Source organism: Gymnodraco acuticeps, unplaced genomic scaffold, assembly GCF_902827175.1.
Source record: "Gymnodraco acuticeps unplaced genomic scaffold, fGymAcu1.1, whole genome shotgun sequence".
In the NCBI taxonomy this organism is placed as follows: domain Eukaryota; kingdom Metazoa; phylum Chordata; class Actinopteri; order Perciformes; family Bathydraconidae; genus Gymnodraco; species Gymnodraco acuticeps.
In genome coordinates this window covers 60,001-67,788 of record NW_022991100.1, presented here as the reverse complement: position 1 = coordinate 67,788, position 7,788 = coordinate 60,001, and positions in this window count along the sequence as shown.

The window sequence follows — 7,788 nt, the reverse complement described above, 5'->3', positions numbered from 1 at the left end:
GTTGCTATCTTTAAACTATGCCGTCGAAACATGATTTCAGCCAATCAGCGTCGTCAAATCTGATGGTCACAGGTCGCCTACGTCAGCGCCCGGTGCAGTCTGTGAGTTGTTTGGACTCGTATCCAAGGAGACAAAACAGGAAGCTATCATTAGCAGCTAATATGAAAACTCAGTTTTTGACATAAAAATTGAATTATGGATTATCAATACTTTTTTCAAAGTCACAGACACATTGGATTAACCTATGGATTAACCTTCAGCCGCGTTTTTCTCATTTTTGATCAGAATAACAGCAAAAAGTGAGCATATCTCCGTGTTTTGCTAAAAATCGTTTGATGTCTGTATTTGCTTCCCCTGTCGCAAGTTCTGATTGCTCAGTGGTGATACTTATATTTCTAGAATCTGTGGAATCTCAGCTTGTTTGCTAAGCTTGTTTGTGCATATCCGATAAGTATATCGATTGATTTATACTTAGAGTGCGTTAGTATTTTTTCGCTCAGGGCTCATTTTGATTTCTTGTGAGACTTGTGTTTTGTTTCGGTAAACATGGTTCATATCATCAGTTAGCTGAGTTTCTTCCTGTTAAACGAGCAGGACACATGAATAGTTATATTTTTAGAAGCCCTGAGACACAGTTTCGTGGGGAAAAAAACGGGGGGGGGGGGAAGCCCCTTAACAGGTTAAATGGGAATTAAATAATTTTAAGTAATTTTGAGTGTTCCCAAAGCCCCGGTGTTCTGCAGTTTGTGTGGGCCTACTGTACTGTTGCACAGTTTATGCTGTAGAAACTATGTCCAGGACAAGGTGTTTGGAAGTTTTGGAAGATTCATAGCTAACCACACTGAAGATTATGGAGGTATTGATCAGTCTTCTCATATTTTTAAGCCTCAATTTGTCCTCCCCCCCCTCTAACATCACCAGAAGTCATAATTTAAGAGGTCTTTTCTCAATTTGTTTTACTGGGGGAGCATCCCCCCGGACCCCCCTAGTATTGTTTGGTCACCATTTCCACAGCCCCACCTAAAATATTTTCCACCAGCCGCCACTGCAACCAGCCCTTATCGCCAGTAACACTGCATCTACTGCAGGTAATAGTAACGGTTCAGACCATGGGGACATTACGTTACCTGCGGCCGCCGTCGTGGACACTAACGTCCTCTCGCCGGCTTTGCCTGCCTCACCCCCGGAGCAGCAGTTCGTCGCCCCAAACACCGCCACCCCTCGGCTGCTCGCAAGTGCCGGAGGACCTCGGCAAAACAGAGCCTGCCCAGGTATATTTAAACAAGTTCCCAACTCGCTTGTACAGTGGGGTAAGGCGCTCATTTTGGAGCTTGTGGTTTCAAAACAGAGATTGGCTGAAATTTCCTGTAAAAAAGATGCCATCTTCTGCTATGCATGTAGACATTTCGGTTCAAATACCAACACATCCTCACTCCCAGGTCGGCCTATGTTGGCGTTATGTCAAGTCCTGTGTCGGCTTTTTCCAACGCAAGGGGGGGGGGCCTTAGCGTCCATTTTCAACGCAAGGGGGGGGCCCTTAGCGTCCATTTTCAGCTTTCCGGGATGTCCATATGCTTCTATGGACGCTCATGGAAGCACGGCATTCGTTTGTGTCGGCTGCCCTTAAAGGCAATGTGAGCGTCCATTCTCATTGGATAACGGAGAATTGTACACCCGGAAGTAAGTATTCCCCTTACTGTCGATTGATTTTACAGTGTTATCTGCACTACTCATCGACTAAAAAACACAAGATTATCCTTGTTAATTACACAACATTGATTGGTTTAAATTGTGTGCAATGCTTTTGTATTTTTCCCCTTCCATTCGGAGAAACAAATATTTTTTCGGAGTAAAGGATGGCAGAAGACACTACACTACCCAGAATCCCCAGCTATCGTTTGGACTACACCATGTGCTCTGTTTGACAAACCCCGTGATAGTCCTCAAGCTCTGTGATTGGAGAGTGTGCTCCGAGGGTTACGCCGATTCTCGAACAGCACTTGAAATCGGATGGAACCATGCACGGCAGACTGTCCAAAACTGGATTTGAACGGGTCCACCGCGTCCCCCCCTCCCCCACCCCATCCCCAGAACTACACATGCTGGCTATTCTGTTTCGCAACATGTTCTCTATCTATGGCACGTCTCTACTGGGAGTTGTAGTTATAAAAGACGTTTTCGTATTTCCCATAATAAGAAGTTGCCAGTATTAAACTGTGTACATCCCTGGAGGTTTAGGGGATAGGAAACACTCACATTTAAAACATATAATTAATAAATGGGTGAAAATTGCTTGTGCCCATAATGGGCAGCATTAATATATATAGGCCTACACACATGCCAGCTAAGGTCAGAAGAGCTTTATTTAACAGCTGGTCTTATGTGTGTGACCCCTGTTGTTAATTGATAACATTACATTACATTAATTGATAAGCCTGAAACATGCACTTGTCAGAGGCACATTTTGCAAATATGGCAGTAGCCATCGATCAGCTTAAGATAAGATATACTCTATTGATCCCAAGTTGGAACATTTGCGTTACATCAGCATGTGTAACAGTTAAATATGCAGTGGTGTTTATTTGTAAATCATTTAGTATAATCACACAAATTCTGTGTTTTATATTCAACAATTCTGTGTTCTTTATTTATTGATTGTTCAATACTTGACAAGGTCGGAGATGAAATATCTACATACATCTTATAAAAGTATAATACATTATGTATAATATCAGTTAAAATAAGTGCTTCAACATAGTTAACATTGCTGGAGGTATATGCACAAATATTGATAGATGTCTTGTAATGCACTATTGAGGAACCTGCGACCCAAGTTTTTCATTCAATGCATAACTACTACACCATAGTTGTGTAGGCCTATATGATATGTCAATAAACCTTAGAAAATCTTGAATTCTTGAAAGGGATGTGCAAAATAGTCATTATATACAGTCTTTAATTAACTATTAGTAGAGAATAACGAGTAATGAATATACTTTATAGGGATCCTATTAATATCTAATAATAAAAATAATGAAATTCAATAACATGCTTTAACCACTAGGTGTCCCTTTATATCAGCTGTGCACCTTTATGGTGTAAATACAGCCTATCTACCAATTGGATCAAATATAAAAGTCAGCCGAATTAGTGTTGATACTGCAAGGAGACGTATTGTGTGAAAAATAAATGTAAGATGTTGTTTAATGGCTGATATATTTATGATCAACGTCACGTTTCCAGTTCCTCATGTTTGTCTAGAAGTCTTCTCATCAGGGCTCTATAAATACAGAACTACGGCAGATATGTAATATTTAATGCAGCCGAATCGTGTATTACAATGCCGGTATGTGATGACTTTCAAAGAGAAAAGCAAGCACACTCGGAATAAAGTATTTTTTATTTTTTTTAAATGTTTTCGGTCTGTTTCCGGTATTTGTTAATGACGATGTGCTGTGAGATGTGAGACTGCAATTGCACAGGGGAAAATAACGTATCTTTAGATGCGGATTTTGTTAAACTAATATGTTTGCGCTGTGGACCAACACTATACATTGACAGCAATAAAGATAACACCATTAAACAGTTACACAACATAACAGAAATAATATCGATAGCAGCGTCCCTAGCAACCACCTTGGTAACAATGAAAACGTTATGGACGCAATTTCCTGAATTAATCTTCGTAATAACTAGCAAACTAAAGATCATGTGGGCACTGCACACATAATCTGAAATAACAACTCATATTTCTCGCATCAAATGACATCAAAACGCATTTGAATGGCCAAACTAACTTTAAATAGGCATTTTCCACCGAGAATAAAACGAAGTTCCGCCATGTTTGTTTTTTCTGCAGGGAGAAATGTGAAGATCACGTGACGTCAAACAGAGCACATGGTGTAGTCCAAATGATAGCTGGGAATTCTGGGTAGTGTAGTGTCTTCTGCCATCCTTTACTCCGAAAAAATATTTGTTTCTCCGAATCGAAGGGGAAAAATACAAAAGCATTGCACACAATTTAAACCAATCAATGTTGTGTAATTAACAAGGATACTCTGGTGTTTTTTAGTCGATGAGTAGTGCAGATATCACTGTAAAATCAATCGACAGTAAGGGGAATACTTACTTCCGGGTGTACAATTCTCCGTTATCCAATGAGAATGGACGCTCACATTGCCTTTAAGGGCAGCCGACACAAACGAATGCCGTGCTTCCATGAGCGTCCATAGAAGCATATGGACATCCCGGAAGGCTGAAAATGGACGCTAAGGGCCCCCCTCTTGCGTTGAAAATGGACGCTAAGCCCCCCCCCCCTTGCGTTGGAAAAAGCCGACACAGGACTTGACATAACGTCAACATAGGCCGACCTGGGAGTGAGGATGTGTTGCAAATACATCTAACTCAGGTGCCTTCACCACAACTGTACCAGAGTACCAAACGCTGTCTCCTGGTACTCATCTGAGTAACTCACTAACAATGAAATACTATATGACGGTAAAATAAGAATACAGTTTGAAAGGGGAGTGATTTGTAAAATATCCATAAAGAAAAAGAAAATCTGCTTGCAGTTGTGTTTCATATGGGTGTTGAGAGATGTATACATAGATCTCTTAATGTTGCTCTCAAAGTGCACCAGATCGATGCTTTAACTTCAATATTAAAAAAAAAAAACATAGACATGTCATATAGACCGTTAGGCCACACGAGGACGACCGAATACGGCACTAAACGACTGCGTAAACGATAACGGGTCCCAAGGTGGATAGAACGGCATACGCAACGCTCTGGGGGGTCCAACGGCTCCGTGTGTAGGCTACGCCCTATACGATCATTTTCTGATAATGATGAGGCAATAGCCCCGCCTCTCCCCACCTCTGCTGCTCACCCCCGCGTCAAAGTAAACTGCACACTGAATTCAGATTATTTGTCTTTCTCTCGATATGGACCTAAACGCGAGTGAAGTCTAAGCGGCAGCTCTGCTCACCTGCAGCTCCTCCCGCTGTGATGCGGCGGTGAACGGAGTAAAACACACATTTCAAGTCAGATCATCCCCCTTAGCTATTTTAATTACCTCTCAAACTACCTAAACTAGATATAAATATGTTTATTTTTACTGTCGGCAGGGTCACTCATTACTGGATCAGCTGCTGCATGAAACAGACACTGGCGCTGTCCGAAGAGAGGGAGGAAAAAGAGAGGCTCCGTGTATTTTATTATTATTATAATATATAGATTCGTTATTCATTTGTTTTAAAGCTCAATAAATAACAAAGAAGACCTTTGACCGGCACTTTTATAATTTTGTCGGAAGATTTAAACTTTAATACACGTTGACTGGCGAAAAACTCTGCCCGGTTCCCTCGGCCCCCACCGCGGAGAATAAACAGAAGAGCAACCATGACAACCATGCTTCTTCGCTGCTTTTGTGGAGGAAGTTACAGCGCCACGTACAGGCTCCTGCATATGTACTGCAGCTTCTCCAGCGGTTGGAGCTAAACGGAGCTGTCTCGTGTGGACAGACAGCAGGCTTGTTTGAGACGTGTTGGGGCTCGCCTCGAAAGTAGACGAGAATAGCCGATCGCAGCCGGGGGAGGTCTCAAAAAGCTCGCCTGAAGTCGGACAGCTCGGAGTCGGCTTCGGCTTCGGCTTCTTCTTCTTCTTCTTCTTCTTCTTCTTCTTCTTCTTCTTCTCTCCGTTTTTGGGCGGATTGCAAACAGCTTGAAGGTGCATACCGCCACCTCCGGAGTCGGCTTGACTCGGTTTGCATTTATAAAGAATGCACACATGTGTTTAATCGTTAATGTCAGATATGTACTAAGTAAATACATTTGTTCCTGCTCAAGATTAGATTCAACTTTATTGTTATTGCACATATTACAGGTACTGAGACAACGAAATGCAGTTTAGCTTCTAACCAGGTGCAACAAGCAGTAAAGTGAAAAGTAATGTACAAAATAGACAGAATAAAATATAGAATGAATTGAATGATGAATAAACAGTGAGGGGTATGAATACACTATATATACACAGCAGCCTGAGAGCAGTATGAACAGTGTGTATGAATATGCTAAGATATATAAAGTATGAAACGGTAAGCAGTGCAAGTATAGTATAAAATATATGGATATTAATGTCATGATGATAAACATTGTGGAACAATGATGAAAAATGTGAATGGCGACGTAAAACTGACACAAAACAACAACAAACTTTTGCCGAGCCAATTGGAGAGTTTCATCAGCAGCACGTGGTAAAAACCACCAATGAGCGCTCAACTTGAGATATCAGCGAGTCGTTTCCCATCAAGCATTTCGCTTCCGCAGCCCATGGAGAGGAACTGCGCAGCCTCGCTCTCAAGGCTGCGGGCGTCTTTGTCCCGCGAGATTTCAACGTCTCATGTAGGCGAGCCTCCAGAGCAAGTCGGACAAAATGACTAACCATCATGCAATGCACTAGCAAGACGTTGATCGCAACTGCGCAGGTCTCGCTTGTCTCAAACAAGCCTACTATCCGGATGACTATTGCGTGTGGACGGAATCTTTTTTGCGATTGCGTTTGCGTTAATCCTATGCGTTTAGCCGTTTTCGTCCTCGTGTGGCCGGGGCATGAGTCATTTTGTTCTGGAACCGGGCCTGGAGGGTGGGAGGGAGGGAGGTAATGTATGAAGCTCAGCCTCCTCTGGGTCATGAGTTATTATTTTATTATATTATTTACCATAAAAACACAAAAAGATAAACAAGTTAGACCCAGCACTAAAATCATTGTGTGTCTGGGTGTAAAAATAAATACAGAATATTATTTGGCAAATTCAAAGAAAGTTGTAAAGAAAATGTTCCAACAAGAAGAAAACCATGAAGAAATATCCAAAGAGGTTTCTGGATTATTAAAGTAGTTTTATTGTTTGTCACATAGCAGATGACTTGTGACACGACCTTAAGCAAACATATCAGGATATAGGAACGGTCATTTACTCAAAAACACAAATGCTTTATTGTAAAAAAATAAGCAACATTCTTTATAGAAATTGATAATTGAACACAACACTTATAAAATAAAGAAATATTTCTTAATCAATGAGAAAAATCCTTAACTATGAAATCAATTAACTTTAATGTTAAACACTATTCCTGATAACTCAATCTCAATCATCTCAATACATAGGAATATCTTTAATTACTAAATTAATTACATTTCTTTGTTACAACATGGAGCAAAACTGTTATGATATAGTACAAGGTTATTAAAATATATATTTGTTGTAAAAATCAGCAACATTCTTTACAGCAAAATGAAGCATCATTCTTAATCAATGAGAAAACCCCCTAACTATGAAATTGATTGAATTGTATGAAATGTTCATGGCCATCTTTATTAGCTTCAAGCCCAATAGCTGATCACCACACGAGGCAGAATACTTGTGAATTGGGAGGACGTTGATGTAGATTATTTTACCAAATTAAAATAAATTAGTTCAGAGCAAAACCTCGCAAAATTATTATGAAATAAAAAAACATTTCTTAATTACAAAAATGTCAAAATACATATGAAATCCTTAAACACGAAAATCGTTGGAACTATTCATTTTAGTTTTTAATTTGTATTATAATAATTTTCCAGCAATATTTATGGCTAAACTTCTAACACCATTTTATAAAACTAAACTTTGAATACTTGTTGAAATAAAATAAATAAAAAACACCAACTCTGGATGTGCTGAAATCCAACAGTAGATGGCGCTGTAACACCGTTCTCCTGTTCTCTCTGGATTCATTGGCATCAGGTATT